This window comes from Ptychodera flava, chromosome 20 (genome assembly GCF_041260155.1).
Source record: "Ptychodera flava strain L36383 chromosome 20, AS_Pfla_20210202, whole genome shotgun sequence".
In the NCBI taxonomy this organism is placed as follows: domain Eukaryota; kingdom Metazoa; phylum Hemichordata; class Enteropneusta; family Ptychoderidae; genus Ptychodera; species Ptychodera flava.
In genome coordinates this window covers 20,443,848-20,470,076 of record NC_091947.1, presented here as the reverse complement: position 1 = coordinate 20,470,076, position 26,229 = coordinate 20,443,848, and the positions used below count along the sequence as shown (strand labels likewise).

Here is a 26,229-nt window from a genome sequence, read left to right as displayed (position 1 = left end):
TAGTCCCGTAGTCTTCCATGTGTCGCTCTCAGGCTGGATATTGTGTACATGTATGTTTCACTGTCACTGCCCGCAATAGCAGGGCAAGAGCTGTATTAACTTTGTATTTTGACAATATTTTTGTTCAGTTTATACAATTGTGCTCTTGTTCTACTCCCTATGTAGCATGTTGAGCTGTCCAGTATTCAGCTACATAGCCTACGTGTACTGTGCATTTGTATCATTGACAAATAACTTTCAGTCTGAACTCTAATTCAATTATCACCAATATTTAGACAAACAGGCTTTGTTGACAAACTGGATATTGTGTTTTTCAGCATACTGTAGAGAGACACCAAGAAACTGTGTTTGATACATTGCATAGAAATATTGAAAAAATTATCAACAGTTGCAGCTCCTGCCCCATTACAAGGCCAACTTGTTGTTTTTACGAAAATTTACTGGCATTCATACATTTTTAGATTTTTTCGAGATTAAAGTCATAAAATGCGACAAAACGGTTCTAGATTTTGTTTAATTATTACTAACATTAGAACCATTGGACGACATCAAAATGTTGGGAACCAAAATATTTTCAGGTCCCCCCTATAGGCAGAGCAAAACCTACAAGTCCCCCCCCCTCGACTACCTTTAAAAATTTTGAATCCCCCACCTTTTGAATGCGGCCTTAACACCATAAACACAGATGTTGATAATAGTAGCGACTTCGCAAGCTGGTATGCACTCGAACTTTGTTATTCGTTCCATAAAACACTTGGCACGTATTGCGCATTGTACGAAAATTTCGTGTATACGAGCCTACAGCAGGAGTAATTGCTTAATTTAATGCACAGTTAGCATTTGAGTTTGAGTGTTTACCGTGTCCGGCCCATGGCTTCTTCTTTTGTTGCGAATTTCACACAAGCTTAAACTTAAAGAACCTTCTGAGAGCCAAGAATGCGCCTCAGGGACAGATATTTAGACTCTCAAACTTTTACCATTCTTTCCTGATCTACCACTTGTTGGGCCCAATGTAAAGCTCTTGGTGTAAAAAAAAAATCACCGTCTTAGTTTTTCGGAAATCGAAATTTTATTCTTCTCTATAGAGTTAACATAGGGATGGCGGCCATTTTGAATTTCAAGTATCGGTAAATGCCAGGTAATTTAAAATTTGTTTCTCCAGTAACAAAATATACAATCAGAATCGCTTCATACTTGCTCACGGGACATAAGTCTGGGATGTTGATTACTACCGCTTTGAGTCGACGTGAAACAATTTTCAAAACCTCTGAAATTGATATTTTGTACTCACTAGTGTTTTCGGACGATCAAATGAAACGTTCCTGATTAGGTCTTCGATTGTCAAAATCTCAATCGACCAAGTCAACGTAATATTCATTCAATTGCAAACATATTCCCCGGTATCTACCGAGTCATATGACCTGAAGGTACGCGACGAAGGGACGCAACTTGGGTATTGTTGTTCTCTGTCGTCTTAAATTACACAATCATCCATCTTGAAGCACTCTCAGACTGGTTCTTTATCTCGTTAGTGAACAAAGGACTCCTCTCCAAAGGACCCCCTCTCATTGACTCAAGGGAAAGCCCGCCCAGCATACAACATCTCGACGGGTTGTTTTAGAAAACACTGAGACGATTTGACGAGGAAGGACTTTGATGAAATACAGGCAAAGTAAAGTAACTGTTGATGACTACTTACTTGTTGCTTTGAACAATGTAAAACTCAGAAGTGACAAGATTTGTACTTTAAACTTAGAAGCACATATGTGGTTTACTTTATAAGGGGGAATGAAAAAGAACTCTTTCTTCAAACGCTTTCCTTGGACAAAGTGAACATTAAACCTTGTTTCTTGCAATCTAATGTTGTATAACCGAGGTTATGATGGTATTGTCGGTTACGTGGTAGCGTGTCGGGGCCGGCAAGGCTGGTATTCCAATGTTGAAGGGATGTAAGGACGACTTGAGGCAGCAAGTACTATAATCTAAGATGCTACTTTATTTCACTATACACTAGGCTACGTACATAGAGTGATGCTAAGCTGGAGACTGACTTGAGTACACGTGGGCCAAGACAGATATACATGACCTCATACAGTAACGACTGCTTGTCAGACCTGGTCATATTCCACACATAATTTCTGGCAATTTTCAAATTGTGTTTCAAATAATAGCCTCTGTTTCAGGGTATTTTTGGAAATTATCACAAAAAGTCACTGCTTTTCGGTTTTTTTCTTTTCTACATACATGTTATTACGTGGAAAAGTGGGACTCATTTGCCTTGTTTCTGTCGCAGTTATGGACGTTTCAGCAAGAATTGATCCTCAAAATAACACATCCATTTATTTCCACGTCGTGAATACGTACCTCCATTGCTTTCAAGAGGTTGCGCAGCACGTTTTTTTTTTGTCTTCGTTAGAAGGGAAACCGGCATCTGGTCTCATTGACGCGGGTAGAAAAACCAGCCTAGCAACAGGTTGCCGCGTTGTTGACTCAGATATCACTTTACGTGAGGATCGAGGACTCTAATGAAGTACATGTAAATGTTAATCATTGCTTTTAACAATGTGCAGGCTGGCATACAGCACTCAAATTCCGAAGTGACAAGATTTCGTTTTATCTAAGGATCATATGCACGACGTTTATTTCCACATGTAGGAAGAAAACGAACTGGTTTGAGTCCGTGAAGTTAGAAGGAGAGACACCAATTTATGATATTCTAATTTTATGACCAGTCCCATTTACTTTCTCATCCTAATTTCTGCATTCGTGTACTGAAAAATATCCAGACAAACTGCCATTTTGGCATTTTCCCATGTTTTCATGGAGAAAGAAATAATCAAGCACAGAATACCTTGAAAGCGCAAAAGTTCAAAAAACTCTTCATGTTTTAAAATATACTGCTTCCCGTACCAGACAAATGAAAATACTATTGTAATTTCTTTTTCTGTATGAAAGTTAAAAGAATTTAAGGACGCTGCACGACCATTCATTTTGTCTTGAGCCGAACTCTTAAATCATCAACTTTCCCTCCTATTACCGTTAATCTTATTAAATGTCAGGCGACGCCTTGAAACTACGAATGAGAAATTGAATTAACATTAAATTTGAATGGAATTGCACCTCGTAAACAGTTTCTATTTAAAGCAGGGGTTCACCCATCAAGGGGTATCAAATAAGGTATATTTGGTTCTAATTAGAAGTTTCAAAATCGTAAGGGTTTAGTTGTCTAACAAAACAGTGAACGGGATGCGAGAGGAACTTGTGACGTTTGTCGAAATATGTTAGTGTTAAGGTAGTATGCACCTCGAAAGCGAAAGACTTAAACTTTTGCTCTAACTTTCCTCAAGGAATCTTTCTATCATCCTCTTTCAAAATCAAGAATAAAACAGGGGGGTCACCATGCAAATTTTGGTAACTAAGAAACAAATTACCCAAGATGTACCATTATTAGAAATTCAAATGGCCGCTATCCCTGTGTTAACTCTATAGAGAAAAATAAAAATTTCGAATTTCGAAAACCAAGCCGGTGAAAAGTTTTCTTTTACCAAGAGCTTTAAAATGAACCCCTACAAGTGGTATATCAGAAGAGAAATGTAAAAGTTTGAGAGTCCGAATATCTGTCCTCGAGGTGCGTTCTTCCTTAAATTATGAAAAATTCCTGCGCGTATGATTCCACTTCACGCAGTCACGTATAGACAAAGCAGACAAGCTGAGCGACAGTCGCGTACCTGCAAATTAATTGACAACTGTTAATAACTTTAATGGACTTAAATCTGTTCTTTCGGACCTGCTCTTTCTTTACACTGCCGTCAAATAAGAACGCTCTAAATGGTGCCATTATTGAATATATTTCCTTTAAGTATTAGCGGTGGGCTGCCAGCATTTTTGGCCGATCACATGCAATTTCGTAGGTCTGGTCTAAGATTGTCAAAATATCTATTGAAAATCTCACGTCAACCATCGAACTTCTTTAAATTGCAAAACACTTTTCCACAGGTATTAAATCCATGGCAGTGTGGGATATGACCTAAAGGTACGAAAGGGGGCGCAACTTGGCCTTTGTTGTTCTCTGTCGTTGTTTAAACGTTTAATCAAAGAATTGATCTGTAAAAATAACACGCAATTTCAGACTGTGCATACTTCCATTCGTTTTCAGTGATAGAACAACCTGTTAGTTGTCTCGTTAAAAGGGAAGAGACTTGTCTCATTAACTACTGGGAAAATCCCGCCGGCTACGTGTCACTGTGTTGTGTGTTGTTGTTGTTTTGTTTTGTTTGTTTTGTTTTGTTTTTTGAAATACCGAGATGATTTGTCCTAAGGACACATTGAGGACTTTGATGAAATTCAGGCAAAGTTGATGACTACTCGACGCTTCACTTTGAACAACAATATAGAAAGTAGGCATGCATAGTCCGAAGTGACAAGATTTCCTTCTTAAAAGTCTCCAGGTGCATATTGATGATCATCCACAACAGGAACCTCTCCTATAAAAGCCGGCTTGTCGTAAATCTATGCAAATGTAAAAAAGCCACGCTACTGATCGGACGTGCCGTGTTTGATCCCAGAATCCCATAATTTTGCCATGTTTCAGGCGTTCATTGTCATTGAATCTTGCATATGATGTCTGTGAATATATAGCGACTAAACTTGAGTCGAAAATAAACTGAAAATGTTCCGTTTTTGTCGGAGAACGCATATGTTTCAAAATGTGTTCCCTGTACGACCATTTGACCCCTCTCTGCATATGTCACGAAAGTGCCGATCACGATATTTATCATACGGTCAAAGCGATGCTATGAGAATTCAGAAACTCCCGCCAAGTGTATGCAAATAGCTGCGTCACCAGTAAACCCCTATTGTGCGCCCACGGTCCTGGAAGTTCCTGTTTAAAAAACATTGAACTAAATTACAAATTGCGAACATTTTCCATTTCAAAACAGGAGCCCCCACTCAATTATCAGATTTATCTAATATAAATATTAGTTACTTGATGATATATTCAATGGAAAAAAAAAAAGAATTACAAACTGTGGATGGGCTTTTAACACATTCGCTGATGCGAGAACCTGGGATTGAGAAGGGCGCCTTTAAGTACCTTTTAAAACGACTGTCCAAGTAAACATGCCGGTTCAAAGTCAAGTAAAAAGGTTGTTAAGATTATGCTTTTGTTGACAAAATATTAATTTGATCCGCGAGGAATGTTTGCCAAGAACATGAAGCTGTTCAATGTCTAAAATTCTAGCACGTCTGACTCCCCTCACAGTCACGTACAGGCAAACAATTCTGAACACTGGCCGAACACTTGCCAACGGGACAAAGATTGACCTGCTGTTTCGTTACTGCTGCCATGAACAACTATCACAATTATGGCTGTTGTCTTAGCAACCTGTAGACAGGTAGAGTCGACGTCAACAACTTCGAGCCCTGTGATGGATGTCTTTATTCAATAAATTTTCATTTTGCACGCCCACTATTACCACTTTGACCAATCAAATGATATTTCTAGGTCGGGTCTTAGATAGTTAAAATCCCAATTGAATATCTCAAGTCGGCCATTATGATTCTTTCGATTGCAAATACTCTCTCGCAAATCTACTGTGGGATATGACCTAAAGGCACGGAGGGGCGTCACTTGGCTATTGTTGTCCTCTGTCGTTGTTTTGGACGTTTCATTTAGGAATCGGTCCTTAAAATAACATATACATTTTCAGGCCCTGCATACCTCCGTTTGGTTTCCAGCAGGTTGTACAACACGTTCCTTGTCTCTTCAGTCAAAAGAGAAGGGACTCTGGTCCCATCAACAGCAGAAAAAACTGCATGGTAACGTATCCCAGCGTTGTGTTTGTTTGAAAATACTGAGACGACTTAACGAGAAGAGAGAGAGGACTTAGATAAACTACAGGCAGAGTCGATGACTTCTTGACGCATTGCTTTTAACAATGTCGAGTGCAGGCATACGTGATTCGAACCTAGAAGTGACGAGATTTTCGTTCTCAAAATCTACCGGGAGCACGGAAGTGGTTCAATTCCTCAAGTAGAACTAAAAAAAATTCTATGAGTGGGAGAAGGATGAGGATTAACTCAAATCTATGAAGCTAAACCAAAATGTATGTAATATACTCATTTATTACTTTCTCATCTACATTTCTTTATTAATGTTTAGTCTGAAAAAAAGGGAACAAAATGCCCTTTGGGCGTTTCTTCGCACCTTTAACGTGTAGATAGAAATAATCAAGCACTTTATCTTGAAATATCACAGATTTACACATATTTTAATACATTTTACAAATTATAGCCTCTGTTTATAGAATCTTTTGTGTAAGAATCAGGAAAGTGACAGTACTTTTACTATTCCATTTTCTTCTTTTAAGACTTGCGTGTTGATGGAATTGGCGGACATTCAACAGTCACCTGTAATCTAAATATGCCCATATATGGTCAAAGGGGCGTTCCTTGGTATTCAAAATGCCCATGTGAGGGCGCTGTTTTTAAAAAGCGGCCACCCGCTTAAAATCTGTGATTGGTTAGATCTTCTCTTTCCATGGTAACTGTGGCAAAATTGGAACAGGTGACAGTATACCTTTAAGCTAAAACCTGAAAATAGGTCACTCACGCTTTCATAGCCGCCAGTTTTGTAGAATTTCAGACATCTTGAAATATACGAATAAAAAATACTTTCGGAAAAATTTCTGCGGCATTCAATATTTTACAGTAAATCTTATCAAATTTGAACGGAGATGCAACACACCAACATTTTTTATTACTACAAACAGGGATTACTCTTGAAGATACTGTCTAATTGGACATTTTTGGTTCAAATTCCTGAAAATATTCGTTTATTGTCAGTTTTTTTGTCGACAAAAAAGTGTTGATGTCACCAGAGATAGAGGAACGTTTGTCGAACATGAAGCAGTTAAATGACGAAAATTCTTACACGCATGATTCCACTTCACATAGTTCACTTCGCATAAAGACAAAACGGGGAAAATGCTTGAAAGTCGCACGTATAATTACTTACAATCCCTGAATAAATCCTTCCTATTATTTCTAGACACTGCTGCTGTAGTCGCTAATTGGTGTCCTAATTCAATACATTTTTCCCTAATAGGCTCCCGGCATTTTTTTGCTAATCTAATGCAATTTCCGACGTCTGGTCTTAGATCTTGTGTCAGCCATCGAAATTCTTTCAATAGCAAAAACTTTTTACCCCCGATATCAAATTCCACAATGCGATATGACCTAGAGGTACGAAGGGGGGCGTAACTTGGCTATCGTTGTCCCGTATCGTCGTTGTGAACGTTTAATCCAAGAATTAATCCTTAAAATAACTTCTCCATTTGTTTCAAGAGGTTGTACAACAAGCTTTTTGTCTCGTTACGAAGGGATAGAACTCTTAGACAGGTAAAGACCGCCAGTATCGCATTTTGTATTTTTGTAATACAGGGACTACTTGAAATGACTTGAGGTGGGAAGACCTAAATTTTGATTTAATACATGTAATACAGACAAAGTATGTGATTGTTTAACGCTTTTGCTTTGAACCATGTTCAGTGCAGGCATGTTTAATTTAAACTCTGAAGTGAAAAGATTTCGTTCTTAAAACATACGGGAGCAAGCAAGCAAGCAAGTGGTTTGTTTCCTAAACGAGAAGGAATAAGAAGTCTTCCAAATGCTTCATTTGAAATCTTGAAATATACAAATAATGGCGGCTTTTCTACAATCTATGCGTCTGTTCAAATGTGAAGGAAATTAAAACTTCCACACATTTTCTATCTTAGAACGATTACGCATTTATAAGAGCGTCCAAGGGGTCATTTTGCTTCCAATTCAAGTAACAAATCGTTCGTTCGTGGACAAAAACTTTACCTCATCCGCGAGGAACGTTTGTCGTAACATGAAGCAGTTAAATGTAAAGAATCTTGCTCGGTTGGTTTTGCTTCACAGTCACGTAAAGACAAAACGGAAAAGATGGGTGAACTTCACAATAGCTGAATTCTTGCCCCAGGGACATAAATCTGATTTGCTGTTTCTAAGCCGCAACTCAAGTCGTTGTAAACAACTTCGAACCCTCTGATTGGCGTCTTTACTGACGTCATCTACATTTTACAAGCCCTCTACCACTTTCGATAAATCAAATTATATCTTCTAGTTTGCCTCTTCAATCGTCAAACTTTCAAAATTTCTCAAGTCGGCCATCAAAATTATTTCAATTGCAAAACACTTTCCCCGGTATCCAATCTCCAATGGGATGTTGCCTAAACACCGGAGGGGCGTAACTTACCTATTGGAGTCCTCTGCCGTTGTTGGCGTTTAATCTAAGAGTTGATCCTTAAAATAACACATCCATTTTCAGGCTGTGTATACCTCCATTGGTTTCAAGAGGTTGTACAACAGGCTCTTTGTCTTGTTATGAGAGGAGGTACTCTCGTCTCATTAACTGCAGGTAAGGCCCACCGGCAACACATCGCCGTGTGCAGTGTGTTTGGAAAATATTTAGACCACCTTACTTGAGGAGAGACGACTAGACTTTGATGAAATGCAGAAAAAGTTGATGACTTCTTGATGGTTGTGAACAGTGCCGAGTGCACACATACATAATTCAGACTCCGAAATGACAAGATTCCGTACGTATAATATACCAGGATCATTCAAGTGGTTTAACGAGAAAGAATAAGACAGCCTTCAAGTCTGTGAAGGAGAAGTAATCCCAATACAAATAGTAAGTAATATGGACGTTCACTTTCTCATCTATTTTTTTTATAAATGTTTTGTCTGACTACCACATGGCAAGAAAAATTGCCGTTTTGGTATTTCTTCGCATGTTTGCCGTTTTTAGAGAAATTATCATATGAACTTGATCTTAAAAATTTTACATGTTAACACATTTCTTTTGAAGTAATGGCTTCCGTCAGAGAGTTTTTGGTAATTTTATCACAAAATGTCAATACCACTAGTACTCTCTCTCTCTCTCTCTCTCTCTCTCTCTCTCTCTCTCTCTCTCTCTCTCTCTCTCTCTCTCTCTCTCTCTCTCTCTGTATATTGATGGAATTTGAAAAAAAACACGCGACCCATTGGGTTCAGGTACCTTGAGCCGAAAACATATCGGTCACTTTCGCTTTTATCGCAAATAATTTTGAAGAATTTTACACAATGCCTTAAAAATTACTAATAATAACGGCTTTTCGAAATAATCCCCTTGGTTTTCAAGATAGTACAGAAAAAAAAGAAAATCTCTTCAAAATGAGAACGACATTAATTACAACTTGAGAACATTTTCGTTTTCGAAACACAAGTATTTACTGTCAAATTTGGCATTTTTTGTTCAAAATTGGATGAAAATTCGTTCTGTTACAGTTTTTGTACATGAAAAGTTGATGTGATCTGGGAGAAGCGTTTGTCGAAACATGACCAAAAAATAGGTGGGAAGGGGAGGGGTAGACACAAAAGGTATTGTAAATATGTGTGCACATTGAGATTATAAATGGAGGAGAGAGAGAGAGAGAGAGAGAGAGAGAGAGAGAGAGAGAGAGAGAGAGAGAGAGATATTATAGTGTGTGAGAATCTCTGTCCAAGAGGTGTATTCTTGCTGATATGTAAAGGTCGAGAATTCTGGCTCGCTTGTTTCCTCTTCACAGTCACGTCGAGGCAAAGCGGGAAAGATGCCAGAGATCTGCATACTCACAAATCGATTCACAGTCACTGTATACTTGCTTACGAGGCATAAATCTGACCTGTTTTTCCCTCTATACTGTCGTTCGAGTTGACGTCAACAACTTAGAACCCACTGATTGGCGTCTTTATTCAAGAAATTTACATTTTGCATGCCCACCAGCACTTTTGGCCAATCGAATGCAATTTTCGAGATCGGGTCTTCGATCGACGAATTTCAATTCAATATCTCAAGTCGGCCGTCGAAATTCTTTCAATTGAAATTTTTCTCAAACCGACCGTGCGATATGACCTAAAGGTACGACGGAGCGTCTTGTTTCTGCCGTTGTTGTAGACGTTTCATCAAAGAATTGATCCTTAAAATAACACATCCATTTTCAGGCCCTGCATAACTTGATTAGTTTCAAGAGGTGGCAGGTACAACATGTGTTTGTCTCGCCAGAAGGGAAAAGACTTCGCTCTCACTGGTACTTACTGCAGGAGAGGTCCACCTAGCCACGTGTCGCTGAGTTTTGTCTTGGAAATAACGATACGATCGGACTTGAGGAGAGAGGACTTCGATCACATCTGCGCTTGCCAAGGTCTCTTGTCCGGGCAGCTGGATGCTTCCCGGTACTGGAAAGTAACGGACCCGTGCGAGCGGACGATGATAGCGGCGAAAGTGAAGACTGCTTGACGATTTTTCTTTGAATAATGGATGTCGAGTGCAGGCATACCCGATTAAACTCTCTGAAGAGGCAAGATCTCGTCCTTAAAATCGACCAAGAAGGAGCAGTGGTTCACTTTCATGTACACAAAGAATGGAAGCATTTTTGAGTGCGTGAAGATCGAAGGGGATGCTCCACTCTATGATTCTACAACAATTGGTAAGTACTATGTCTATTGACTTCTCATTTCTTATCTTTATTGATGTACAGTTTTGTCACATGACAAAGCTCCTGTAAAAATCCACTTTGGCATTACTTGGCACGTTTTCCTAGGGGAAAGAAGCGACCAAGCACTGTATCTTAACATGTGCAAGGTTGACACAATTGATATTATTTTTTTTCAAAAGTGAGCTTCCGTTGCGAAGTCTTCCGCTAAAGTATAAAAAATTCCAAAATAATATGATTCCATTTCCGTCATCCACAACGTGTATGTCAATGTCATTAGCTGACTCTTCACTTCAGCCAAACCCATAAAATCGGTCACCTGCGCTTTCATTACCCATGATATTGTAGAATTTCAGATAAGACCCCTCCATGAAAAATAAGATTTTCGAAATTGTACAGAAAAAAGTTCAAATCTGAACGAAGTTTGCGAACATTTTCTATTCCAAACCATGAGTTAATACTTGAATCGTCTGTCCAGTTGGATAATTTTGGTTCAAATTTGGGCAAAAAAAATGTTTAGGTCCGGTTGTTGTGACCTAAGAGGAACATTTGTCCAACGAATGTCCAAGTCGACATTTTGGTTCAAATTCGAATAAATCAATCGTAAAGTTTCAGTCTTTGTTGACAGAAAGTCTATGCGATCCGAGAGGGAACGTTTATCGCAACATGAATCAGTTTCATATTGAAAATTCCTACATGCTTGATCCCAGTTCACGGTCATGTGAAGACAAAAGCAGAATAGATGCGTGAAATTCTCCTACTTACAAATCAATTCCCTATCACTGGATATTAGTATTTGTTAATGGGATATGACCCATGACGTCATCAGCCTGTGATTGGCAACCGCTTATGTTCACTAATCGGGTACAAGTGAAATCACAAAAGTCTATATTTTCATGGATATTACACATTCTACCAAGCAAATATTGTCTTAGAATTGTCAGCCTTTAACAAACCTTGAAATCGGTCGAAAAGTTTCAGAAACCGTCATTCACTTCGCTCAGGGTACACTAATTACAGGTATGTCGTATGTAAAATTGGGTAAATCAAGATAATAATTGAACTTCCTAGGCTGAATTTAATTCCTAAAATTCACAAGTTCAAAGAAGTGTTTGTTCTGTGCTTCCGGATGCTCAATAAGTATGCATGTGAAGCTTGTGTGAGGTTCGTGACCATCTTCCTGCATTTGCCCTTGGTGGCGCACTTCATGAGACCCCAGGAATATTTGTTGGAATACGTAGCTGACAGAAATCCTTTCGCACTCGTTTCCACTTGACGATGGTTGCGTACCCATACTTGTACTGAGGTGTGAACTTGAGGGTTCAGTTGTGCGTTTCAGATGATTTTGCGACAGTACAATTTTAAGAAAAGTGCAAAATTCTCAAGTAAATCAATTTCTTTGTATGCCGACCACACCTTTCTCGACTGATTTTCTTCAGCAATGATATTATGAACTTTGAAGAAATTTGTCTCCTCGAAAAATGTATTGAGTCTATGAAGATAGAGAGGTTTTAATCACACGAAATTTCGTGTGCGTCAATGTACTCGTGAGTGAACTTGGCGGTTTAGTTGTGAGTTCCCGATGACTTTTCTACAAATTTTAGGAAAGATGTGAAACTCGACTTGATTTTCATGTAAAATTAAAGGCCCGATAGCTGTATCTTTTAGCATTATTTTTTGTGATTTTACTTCCAAACTAAAACAAGTTCATGAGAATGTACTCATTGAGAGGTGTTTATACAGGTAGAATAAACTGTCCACTGGGACTACATGTGCAATTTTGAGCAAGATAAATAATAAATGTTTGCCCAAACATAAAATGGCGCCCTCATGCAAATAAAGCAAAAACACAGTATGCAGTGCATATATGCATTGGAATCTTCACAGAAGCAACAGAATAGTCCAATATAATGCATAGTGCTGAATTTTTTCCACTGGGACATAATATGCTTGTTTTCTTTGTAATATTACCAATTTTTAAAAATGGCGGGAAATCAAAATAACGGTCAAAATTTAAATTTACTTGTCCAATTTTCAGTGGGAAAAGACTATATCCTTTAAATCTGTAGAATTTAAAGAAACCCAGAGAAAAAAGAAAGCCGTTTTCAGGTCGACAAATTTCAAGAGTTACAGCTACAGGGGCTTTAATATCTTTGCCTGACAACAACTTTAAATTTGTACAACCTTTGCATTAAATTCGCTGAATTTCTTTGATATAGTTACTATGAAGTTTTTAAGAAATCTTCGTCGAGGCGTCCCATAAAGTACAGTGGGGCTACATTTCTCAGTACGACTGTCAGCTATTGAGAACAGCAAAGAACATGTAAAGGAGGACACGTCGTTATCTCTACATCTGATTTTAATCAGATCGCAAGTCGTTCGCAGTAGAAGCACTTGGCGCAATGCAGAACATGCAGATATTAGATATGTTGGCGAAATATCAGAGACACTTTTAGCGCTCTGTCGCCTAGATGAAGGTAGCCTCGAAAAGTGAAAGACTTTAATAGTCCAGTCAAAATAGGGTTAGACCCACCACAAATTGCAACAGAATTTTTTTCTTCAGAATGCATTTTAGAGAGGTACCCAGAACAACATATTAAAAGTTTACTCGAATCAACCTTGGGGAAATATGCCTAATTTGCATAAATCAAATATGGCGGCCAACCATCGGACAAAATAACATAATTGGCCATATATTACATGTTAAACAAGCTATTTCAGTGATTTCAACGTCTGACACTAGTAATGTGGCTCGGCGAGTCATTTTGGAGGTATAATGTTTCATATAGGCACTTCACTAATTTGCATAATTCCAATATTGCGGCCAACATTCCTACAAAACACATTTTTGGTCATATACCATGTATTAAACAAGCAATTTCAGTGATTCCAAAGTTAAAAGTATATTTCTATGGCATGAACAAACGATTTTCGAGATGCAATGATTTGCATTGGCACTTTGTTAATTTGCATAAATCCAATATGGTGGCACACATTCCTACAAAGGTCATTGTCGGTCATATACCACATATTAAACAAGCTATTTCAGTGATTTTAAAGTTTTAATATTTTTCTTGTACATGAAGAAACACTTTCAGTGGTTCAATTTTCACAAAGGCCCTTTGATAATTTGCATAGATTAAATATGGCTGCCATATTAATGCCCATTTATTAATAGCTTCTAATATAAATAAGGGTTTGATATAGGTTTTAGCACTAGGAATCTATCGAGAAGAAACTGTTGTCCTTGGACATTTATTTTTAAAATTTTGATTTTCTATATATGACGACTGTTAATGATTGTTAGTCTTCTAAATAATATATTCTCTTCCTGAATATAACATTGGGTTCATCTGTGTACGACATTTTTGTAATTTGTATGGGTATTTATCACTGTACAGTGTCAAAAATGTAATCTGTAATGTTTACTGTTAAAAAAGACGTGTTCAACATCTTAAGTTTTTAATTTAGATTGAACCCCTTCTTATGGATTGGCGCATCTTTATAAGACCCCCTTGATGATAGGCAAGAAGTCATTACATTTAACAGTAAAAATACAATAATAACAACAAAGCTAAAAAAACAGAAAAATGACATGACCATGAAAAAAATGCCATAATACGCACAAATTAAAACTTAGCACTATTGCAACCAATGTCAAATTCATAAAAACTTTAAGGACACGCAAACTCACAAAAACTGAATACTGCATGCTTTAGCAAAGGCTTATAATTAATCCAAACACAGAATCCAACTATTACACAATACAAACAAGTACACCAGGAGTCGTTTTTCCAAGTGTCATTTTTCCAGATGTTTATGTTTGTATCGTGTAAAAGTTGGATTCTGTTGGGCTGATGAGCTGTTTGAATTAATTTTAAGCCTTTACTAAGCATGCAATTTTCAGTTTCTGTGAGTTCGTGTGCTGATCAAGTTTTTTAAGAGTCTGACATTGTTTGGCAACAGCGCTAAGTTTTAATTTGTCTGTATTGTGTCATTTGCTTTTTTTTGATCACACTATTTTTTGTTTCTGCATTTTTATTATCTTTGTTGTGTTTATTTTTATTGTATTTTTGCTGTTATATGTGATGAATTCTTGCCTATCATCTTTGGGGATGTATAAAGATGCACTCGCCATAAGAAGGGGGCTCAGTCTAAATTAAAAACTAAAGATTTTGCACACGACTTTTTTAAAACAGTAAACATTAAAGATTACATGTTTTGACACTGTAGACTATAAAACATCTATAAAAATCACAAATAATGCCGTACACAGATGAATTTAATGTTATATTCAGAGAGAGAGATAGAGATTATTATTAGATGACTAACAATCATTAACGGTTGTCATGTATAGAAAAATCACAAGATAATTAAAATTGCATGACTCTCTTACGTCTCAATAGTAAAAGCTCATCAACATATACGTATTTTAATGCGTTCGGATGTCAGATAATTTTGTAGTTTTACCAAAGTCACTTTAACACTCTTTTCAAAGTTCAATATATTGATGGAGCATGTTAACAAATTCAGGTATAGACACCTAGTAAAATAAAGTTTTATTCTTAAATTGATCGTTATTGTGAGTAAATTTACAGTATATTTTCCACATTTTAAAAATAATTGTTCAAGGACATAAGATGGAGCTGCACATTGCCAACACACTTTTTTCAAAGGAATTTCTTGTCTAAGATGACAAGGAAACCCATAGAAACTACTTTGTAAAATGTAATACTTCACTTGAAACAAGAGTATATGTAGAAAAAAACGGCAATTTTATTTTCATTATCTATCCTCATTCTAGTATGCATGGGTTGAAAGACTGACATTCAAAAAAGTGCTTAAAATCATGATTAGCAAAATAAAAATGCCTTTTATTCAAAATGTAAGAATTTTATGGCAAACAAAATAGTGGTTTTGTTATATAGCACTTAAAGAACATGATGTGAAAATTTCAGAAAGTTTGACCAAGCCAGACTGGAGTTAAATGCTTTGGAAATCTTGAAATTGGGATAAAAGGGAAGCAGGAAATCGGGTGAATACATTTGTATACATTAACACTTCTATATCATGCAACTTACGACTGCTTGCCAAGCTAAAAGGTAGACCTGACCAATTTTTAATCTTAGGTTAACAAATTAATCAAAATTGGATGAATATTTGCAATTTTCGTTTGAAGCACAATACGCTTTTTGGGTGCAGTACCTTCTAACAGTTTTTTCATGATACTCCTATTGCTAAAAACTCTACCAGAACCCTATTTATATTAGAAGCTATTTGGGTATTAATTTGGTAGCCATATTTAATTTGTGAAATTTATCAAAGTGTCTCTTAAAAACATTGAACCGCTAAATGTGTACCTTTATGCTCAAGAAATATATTTAAACTTAAAAACGGCTGAAATAGATTGTTTAATATGTGATATATGACAGAAAATGTCTTTTGTAGGTATATTGGCCGCCCTATTTGATTCATGCAAATTAACAAAGTGCAAACGTAAATCATTGCAAGCCAAAAAATCGTTTTTACATGCAAACGCAATACACTATTAACTTTGAAATCATAGAAAAAGCTTGTTTAACCCTTTGACTGCTGTAATTTTTACATCAAAATTTTAATGCAATATTTTTACCAATTTCTGTGAATTTTTCTGTACGTTTTTTTCATAATTTGGACCATACGGATATCATTTTTCATCAGCTAAAGTTGTTTTATCAAAATTTTGGCAAATAGCAGAAAAATGACTGTAGTACATTTATAAAGTTAACAAAAATAGACAGGCGCTCAAAGGGTTAATACGTGGTATGTGACAGAAAATGTCCTTTGTAAGTACGGTAGCCACCCTATTTGATTTATGCAAATTAGGGAGTACCTATGCAAATAATTGAATCTTGAAAATCTTTTGTCTATGCCAAACAAATATACTTTTAACTTTGAAATCACTGAAATAGCTGGTTTAATACATGGTATATGACCGAAAATATCTTTTGTAGGAATGCTGGCCGCCATATTGAAATTATGCAAATTAATGAAGTGCCTATATGAAACATTATACCTCCAAAATGATTCCCTGAGCCAAATAACTAGTGTCAGACTTTGAAATCACTGAAATGGCTTGTTTAACCCTTTGACTGCTGTACTTTTTTGACCAAAATTTTATGCAATATTTACCAATTTCTGTTAACTTTTCTGTACGTTTTTTTTCATAATTTTGGACCAAATGGATGTCATTTTTCATCAGCTACAGTTTTTTATCAAAATGTTGGCAAAATAGCTGATAAAATGACTGTGGTACATTTTATAAAGTTAAAAAAAATAGACAGGCGCTCAAAGCGTTAATACGTGGTATATGACAGAAAATGTCCTTTGTAGTTATGTTGACCACCATATTGGATTTATGCAAATTAACGAAGTACCTATGCAAATCACTGCATCTCAAAAATCGTTTGTCCATGCCAATCAAATATACTTTTAACTTTGAAATCACTGAAATAGCTGGTTTAATACGTGGTATATGACCGAAAATATCTTTTGTAGGAATGCTGGCCACCATATTGAAATTATGCAAATTAATGAAGTGCCTATATGAACATTATACCTCCAAAATGACTCCCTGAGCCAAATAACTAGTGTCAGACTTTGAAATCACTGAAATAGCTTGTTTAACATGTGATATATGGCCAATTATGTTATTTTGTCGGATAGTTGGCCGCCATATTTGATTTATGCAAATTAGGCATATTTCCCCAAGGTGGATTCGAGTAAACTTTTAATATGTTGTTCTGGGTACCTCTCTAAAATGCATTCTGAAGAAAAAAATTCTGTTGCAATTTGTGGTGGGTTAGGTGCCAAAATCTCGTAGATTGACTGACTTTAAACGTTTGATTAACTTTCCAAAATGAAACTTCCAACTCTTCTCTCGCCAAATAAAGAATGAAAATCAGAGCCAACGTGCAAAATTTGGTACCAGAGGGAGAAATTACCTAAGATTTACTTCCCGACATTTAAAATTCAAAATGGCCGTCATGTGAACTATATGTTGAAAAATAAAATTTTCAATTTTCAAAAAAAACTGAGACGATAAAAACTTCTCTTACCCTAAGAGCTTTAAAATGAGCCCCCATTAGCGCTAGACCAGAAACGTCACGGTATTGTACTGTAAAAATTTGAGAGTCCGGATATCTGTCCCCGAGGCGCGTTCTACCTCAACAGGAAATATCAAGATTATTCGACAAATATCATACATCATTATGATTACACGACGCCTATTCATCACGTGACACAGACATAACGAGTACTGATCATTCGTCAACAACACCTCTACAGTAATCTGAAGGTAAAACGGAAACGTCGATTAAAAGCAGCAGCATGTTTACAAAGCATTTGCCAAATACTTTTTTATCGACCATAAATCTGACTTCAATAGCTAATTTCCTATAACTGGAGCATGAATTTCAGAGAACAACTTCTGACTATTTTATTGGTTTTATTATTTTATTTTATTGAAACTTACCTTTTGCCAGCACTCCGCAGTCTCGCCACCATAGGTGGCGCTGTGGTTGGTCGAATGAAACTCTCTAGTCTGGCTCTTCAATTGAATAGCTAAAGTCAGCAATCCAAATTCTTACAATTTCAAAACATTATTTTTCAGTATCCAGTCTACTGTGCGAAGTGACCTGGAGGCACTCGCTGGCGAAAATTTCCTATTGTGCTCTTTGTCGTCGTTGTGGACAAGAGAGTTAACCCTTAAAAGATAACCTATTCGTTTTCAGGCTTTTGTACACTTCTATTCGCTTCCAGAGTTTTTGCATGGGGCTTTGTCTCACTGGAATGGAAGAGGTCTTTTTTAATTGACTGCGGGGAAAATGATTTATTTTTTCCTTTTGAAATACCCAGTGTAAAAGACAACTTGACACGAGCCTAGATAACTTTGATGAAATAAAGGCAAAACTGATGACGCTGTGCCGAAAACAATGTCGAGTACCGGGCATGCATTATTCACACACAGTAGTGACACGATTTCGTACTTAAGTCCAACAAGACTCACGCAATCTGGTTTATTTCTGTCAACCGGTTACCTTTGATGTACTTTTTTGGCATTTTTTACATGTGTACGATATTGTTTCTCGCAATGCTTCCAAAATCACGTAGAGGTGGGCCTAGTGTCCAACTTGACAAAACATTCTGCGCTTGTATATACTGTGTTGTATTATTTACAGCCGAGATTTGGTACGGACTAAAATTTGCAAATTGTAAACACCGCATTATTGAAAGAACAGATATGATGAAACCATCATTAAACGTTACAGCTATAGAAGTGTCACAATCAACAACAATTATTAACGTCAAGTGCATGAAGGGCGGAGTACTAACTTTGCCTGTTGTTCTTACAGAAATATTGCGTACAATGCTCATAATTATTTCAAACAGTTTCTTTATTAACTATTTGCATTGCAAAGTTGCAGAAATGATAAAATCAAATGATGTCGATCAGGTTTGGCTGTTGTTTTTTTTTACTTCTCAATCAAAACTTTCGTTGTAGGCAAGCATGCTGGGACCAACATTGTCGAGGTTGGGAGAAGAGCCCTGGGGTTCGCCGTTGCCATCGCCGGCCGCTGCTACGCCACTCATCCTGCTGGCGAAGATATCGATCTTCGCTAACGTTGTCAGGATCAACTCGCTGTCTTCCTCGCGCTGGACTTCAAGTGCTCGGACACGCCGGAGCAAAGCTCCAAGAGTTTGATGATCCGTGACGGTGGGGTCGGCGTTGACGTTGGAGTCGACATTGGCGAGGGTGTTCTTCGGTTCGTCATGACTGTACGATGATACAGGGTTTAGGTTGACCATACGGAGGGCCCCTCTAAAGATGGTGACAATGCTTCTGCAACATGATCGGTAGAGGGCGACTATGTTGGCGGCTAATTTAAAAGTGCTCACCCGAAATGGCGAGACAATCGTAGTTACCAAGTATGAATAGCCCCGGAAAACAATCTCTGTACATCTTCCTGCTGATGATGCAAAAATAGCCAAAAGTGAACCTGTCACAGCATTATCATCGAATATTACGGCTTTGAATTTTCGCATGATGCCTTTTAGGGAGTTGCTCACCACGACGAAACAGAGAATCACGAAAAATAATCCATATGTGATGATTACATCCATACAAGCAACCAGATTTCGAGCGACGTTCACTACGCTGGAAGGCGAGAAGAGAGACATCATCCATAGTACAAACAGAAGAAGCCGCTCTACCAAGCTGAACACGTGACCGATGATTGGCAGATACCGCATTAAATCTATGACAGCACTAACTACACGAGTCGATAAATCGATGAACCCTACATTATCCGTGCGCCTGTGGTCTTCTACCCCGGAAGGTTCGTCTGAGAGGGTCGATTTAAATCGCCTCTGAATTCCAGTAACCAGAACGTATGGTATCCAGAGCGGAAAGAACGCTACCTTCAGGTAAGTAAATATTACGGTGCTGATGACACACTTAAAGGGCCATTATTTGTAACTTTTGACCATTTTTACCTCGGAAAATTCCATGTTAGAGGCTCATATTTGTTGCAAATGTTGTTTTACGAAGAAACAAACATGATTAGTGATGTTATAGCCACATAAAACTGCTAATTTTTGTTCAACGTGTTGCCGTTCCGAGCTCATTTGTTGACGTCTGGCATGCTCAGCGTGCTGGGCAGAACGCAGATATGATGACGCCGCGATCACGCCAGATGTACAAGTTCACGTCTATTGCGGGATCAAAACAACATTGCGTCGATGATTGCCAGACATCTGGCTACGCAACGTGCTCGGACAATGGACTACGACGTAAGTGCTGGGCATAAGTAATGAATATTTATTTTGAAATTGCTGTAAATGGCTCGCGCAGGTGCAGAAGAATGACTACGTTGCAATCGCGTGTCAACAGAGTTTGTATTTCTGTCCGGACAAAAATTGAAATTTTCGTTGTAAAATCACATGTTATTTAGTTGTAGGGCACGTTATGTTTCCGAATAATATGCGATTCTCTGTTATTTGACAGGCTATTCAACATGAGCCAGTGATCATTGCAATCAAAACTGACGGAAAAATCGCCAGAAGATACAGCTAATGGAACTTTAACTGTTGTTCTGGAAGATTCGTCGTGAGCTGGTATTCGCGACTCCGTTAATTTTGGCGAATCGGCGACCATTGTCCGAAATTTCTGAAGTTGACCCTGCCGCAGGGAGAGTACCACCTTAAATGGGCTTAACATACAATATCAACGAAAACAGTCACCATTTGAATGGGATCCAGGTGGGAAGGGTGGTGAGTCCGATAATACAGTCCGGGTGGCTGCACTTGAATCTGTGAATGGAGTCTTCAACCGATAAACTAATGTCGCGCGCGAAACAACCGCTCAGCGAACGTCGCGCGACAAATTGACGTCACTTCGCCATGGACGCGATACGGATTCAACGCGCGCTGTCAACATTCAAACCGCGCACTCGTGCAGCTGAAAAATTTGTATAGTCTGCGCGACTTTCTCTGAACCCTCGGCGATATTTCTATCTAGGCCTAATATGCAAATTTGGATAATTTTTATTGAATCATTTTAGAAATATTTTTACAGAATTTTAGACATAACTTAAAAAATCAGGAAAGCTTGTATTTTGGAAACGCCGTTGTCTCTGAGGTCCACAAGTCTGTTAGAACTTGTCCGAACGACATTACAAAGTGTACATTTAGGCCCTTATTTATCAAATGTGGCGTTTCTTTCTGACAGACGTCCAAATCCATGCTTGGGGACATGAAGGAATACCTTGTTTACACACTCATAAATTATCCAGTGTGTTTGACCATTTGAGGTCCAAACAGTTCTAAAACTTGTTCAACTCATGATATGCATTTCTTTGACACCACACGGACTGTGGCCAAGGGTTCTATTATCGGGAAATCGTTCACAAATAAAACCACAAAAACAATTTATTGGTGGATATTACGAAGTCTCCCTTACATTGCAACCGTATTGACATTTTGAATTCTTCAGGTATCGCCTAAAGATAGTCGATGACGTTGAGTTCTTCTACAAAAAAGTAAAGGCCACACTAGCTGTAGGCCTACTGACACACACAAAGCACAGCAATATTTGCTGTGAGCGGTAGGCTTTACTTTACTTGGCAAGCGATGTTTTTTGTGTCTCTGGGCTTTTATAAGGACCATGACGTGAAATTGTGGTTGCCGAAGACTGATGATTGTTGTGTACAGGCGCTATGTTGTCGAATGATAATTTTTAGTCCGGTATTTGTCCGCATTTTCCGCATAAACGACGAAATAAAACCTGCGAGTGTTACAATGGCTACTAAAAGTCACACTAATTCGTATGAATTTATGGCTCAAACTACAAGCTGCTGAAGCTGCAATAACAGTCGCGCAAACAACAACAAAATTAGTCCGAATTTTAGGCAACGTTATCCGAAGTCGCGCGCGTGCAGGTATAGGCCTATTTAGTAAAATCGCGATCAACGCTATTGTAAAGAATAACACATATCGCAGCGTTAGGTTTCTTTCTAATCACAGAATCGTGTGCACAACAAAAATATAACTGCCGTCCACAAAAATCCAGTCAAATGTATTTATTTTCATGCGTTGCTGTTGCTTATGGTCGGAGCTCTTGAAATGTGATGTCTTGCAGTTTTCAACATGGCGTCCACTGTTTCAGGGCCAGTAGCTGTAGCCTAACTTTTGGTGATTTTTTTAAGTACTCTTCATTTTTAATGTCGACCACAACTTCTTGTTCTACTCCCGTGATGCATGTTGAGATACTCAGTATTCAGCCTGTCATCTCAGCCCGTACATATGAGTAAAGCGCATTGTTATTGCTGACAAGTGAATTCTGGTTCGGATCAGAATTCAAATGTAAACGACAACAATGTGATTATATACGCATTCACACGTTGTTGACAAGCTAAATAGGTGTCTCAGCATGCTAACAAGAACTTGAACAAAACAAATATAGTGAAAAAAATCTTCATGCACTAAGGCTACCACTTTTGTTATTCTTGTACGTATAATTGCCGAAGCTCCTACCGACAGCCCGTTGTTTTGGCTCATAAAGGCATTTAAGATTCATTAAGAAAGGGAAGAAAAGGATAAAATACCGTGTACGTGTGTGTTGGAGGCATTGACTGAAACTATTGTTGAACGTCGCCTAAAACTAAATGTTATTCCGCCCACCGATTATAAAAGTGATCGATTGACAGCAGACGATAAAAATGTCGCCCACAACACGTGTCAACTGAATGTGCTCACTGTAAAACAAAAGCAAAGAAACTATGATAACAACAAGCGTTCGTAAAACTTATTTATCAGAAAAATGGGTGATGGTACGATTGAAGATTTAACAACAGTTTTGTTATTTTAGGGTAATGGCATTGGTATATTCCAATAACTAGACACATTTTTTAGCGTTATTGCGATCTTCTCTATGAAAATTGAGAGGAACTTATGAATAAATCACAACTTAACTAGGTCTGTGACCGAATATTAATAGGCCTATAGGTCAATAGAAAAGTGAGAGATCCAAAATCAGATGAATTTTAATACTTTTTGGGGGGGAGGGGGAGTATTGATAAAATGTTAACATACATTTCCATTTTTACCAGCGTAGCGGAGAGAACAAGAGATTTCAAATTGATTTATGGAAAATTCCCGATGAAAATGAACTTACACTGAGTGTTGTAACTAAACCAACGCACGTGTAAAATGCTTCCAGAATTTACTAAAATTGTACTTGTTACCAGGATCAACACCCCGCTAAGCTTGGCTCGTAGATTTGGTCCTTCTTCGCACCACTGTTTGTAGCGAAAGGTTCATTTTGCTTTTATGCAAATACTACAGACATCGTCAAGTAGGTGTAACTTTCGATGACTTTTTTTCCGCTGGCCTATTTTTTGTGTTCTCTGTCAGTTGCAAGTGCTAGACTAATTCTACAACAAAAAACGTGTTGAAATACCCACTATTATGAAGGTCAGTCTTGATTTATTCTCCAAAGCATGTTCGAGATAGACAGTATTAAGTCTGATGAATCAGCCTGTACTCGTGTAAACTGCATTTTTTATTGTTGACGAGTGAATTCTGGTGCAGACTAGAATTCAAATATAAACAATCACCGTGCATTCTATAGGCGCTGCGTCGACAAGCTGAATAAGGAACAAAAGTATAGACAAAATCATCAAAACCTAAAACTGCTGGCCCTTTATCACCTTGACTAGGGTCTTCTCCACCTAGCTGTATTGTCCCCTAAGATTATCCCTACACAATAGATACCTGCCATTGAGATGTTTAGTTTTTTACCTCCAACATGTTAGACAGATCAAAATCTGCTGGGCAGTGTTTCTTATGATACATGTTCTGTCTGGAGAAAAATCAAGTCTAATGCTTCTAGCTCGAGATTTTATTTGGTCATATGTCTTCTTGAGAAATTTTAATGTCAGATGTTAATCCTTTGAAAGTCTGACTTTTTTTCTGCCAAAACAGCAACGAGACACTAGATCATCTTTTCTACACCTGTAAATTCACTGAGACCTTCTGGAACGAGTTTCACACATTTTTCGAGGAATCTCTGTTTGTTCACGAGACATAACCTAAATGAAGTGCTCTTGGTGTTGACGGTCACTCTGAAATTCATAACCACTTGCTACTGTTAGCCAAAAGACACGTCTATGCCATGAAAATGAAACAGAGTAAACCACTCTCTGCAAGCAGCTTTTGTGTTGCAAATGAAATTCAACTACCATCTAGAGTACGAAATAGCTCTGAAAAAGACAAATTAGAGAGACGTTGTAGCAAATGGATTTGAATTTTACACTAAATTGTAGATAACTAAGTACTGTACTTCATTTTAATTTAATTTACTGTTACTAAAGAAAATGTTACCAATAAAACAAATACAAAAAGGTCTGACAATTTTTGTCACCTTTATAAAATGTAACCCTAAAAATATTGTTTTCAGAGTTTCCCAAAATTTTGCTCAAAATATTTTGGCAATGAAAAGTGAAATCCACTTGGTTCAAAATCTTGCACGAAATTTTGGTGGGAAACTTTACAGCACTTGAAGGGTAGACCTTAAAATCAGAAAAGCATAAAAAAATCATGGTGGCAATCTGAGTGGCCAGATCACTTATGACGTAACACAACAATAAAAAAGAAAGTTGCCGGTAACTTCTGTGTATACTTTGCAAGAGGAAGCTTTTATCTACGCACTTTGTTCTCTTTCGTATGGAAGAGAAAATGCAAGACAATCACTTGATAGTAAAAAGAAGCAAGTTACCTTATGACTCAAATCGGCCAGTATGTCAATACGGCAAAAATGGCCGCCATTTTCTTGTGTTAAGTCTAAGGAAAGAATTGAAAACTCAATTTTTAACAAAAAAAATACTATTCGATCATTTTCACCGGATTCATGAAAAATGAGTCCAATCTAAATTGTCGACCTAGAATGAATTTTGAAATTTCGTTGTCCTGAATATGAGGATGAATTTACACTCTACCCTTGCTCGGAGTTTCGGTTGAAGGGAAATAGAAAGCAGTATGGATGACAAGTTCATAGAAACGAAATCGTGTTTATCATTACAGAATTACAGTACAATAAATTACCCACAATTCTCTTTGAATTCCACCATTCAAAGATGTCTTTCTTATTACTTTTTCTACTGTACATATACATACCTGTCAGGTCCTTTAGAGGGTTTGCACAATATGGAAATCACGTTTTCAGTATTGAGCAGTAATTGATCTTATACATAAAATAATGTAATAGCTCTATTTAATCGTTTGCTTTCTGTCAATCACTTAGTCCCACTGGTAAACAACATTTACATGTACATATTTATGTATATCGTGGTGCAAAATGCCTCGCCACAGAATGGAGGCGAAGGGTCAAGTTTCAGAAGATGGGACAGAGAACGAGAAAGGGATGACATTTTAAAGAGTAGGATAGGGGAGGGTCACACTTTACAGAATAGGTTTGAGCTGAGTTCCCCAGGTCCACTCACCCTCGTGTAATTATGAACGCTCCCTAAGTCGTGGTGAGCATTCATGAATTAAATACTGACAAAACGGGAACAACGACGTGTGCACAATATTCCATGAATACTCTGACGAATGACCCTCGAAGACGGTATTAGTAATGCTCATCGTCCATTAGGAAGTTTGAATACAACTTCGATAATTCATAAATAAACGATATCTGACTTTTGATGAAACATTTAGACGGGAGGCCGATCTCTTGTCAAATTGTGAAGAGGTGTCGGTTCGAAAAGGAAGAGCAAGTGCTGTTTTCGATGACTATTGGACCTATGTTTTTTTCACTGGCAATAATAATACTCTGTATTTACGTTTATTTTGTTTTGTTATTTGCGTGAAAACGTTCATCCGCTAGAAGCGTGAGCGATTTGAGCTGACAGTGCCCCCCCCTCCTCCCCGAGCATAAGCAGGGCTACAACGGCAAGGTTCAGAGAGATTCAATGACCGTCATATGGCTTAGATAAAGCATCGGAGTGAACTATTGACCGTTCAAACTAATTAAAGGGCCAGTAGCAGTAACTTATGGCGATATTTGGTTATTTTTGTGTTCAATGTCAACTACAGTTTCATATTCTACTCCCCAAGGCACGTTGAAATACACAGTATTCAACTTGTCAAC

General features: G+C 37.7%; 1 protein-coding gene across 1 annotated transcript in view; it reads left to right on the top strand.

The window, feature by feature from the left end:
- The first annotated feature begins 10,076 nt into the window (after nt 1-10,076).
- The window catches only part of LOC139120275 (somatostatin receptor type 2-like), a 51,281-nt gene continuing 35,128 nt past the window's right edge, over nt 10,077-26,229 (top strand). Inside the window, exons 1-2 of the mRNA XM_070684561.1 lie at nt 10,077-10,535; nt 19,084-20,006. The gene's annotated coding sequence lies outside the window, so the exon portion shown is untranslated. The remainder of the gene's footprint in view (nt 10,536-19,083; nt 20,007-26,229) is intronic.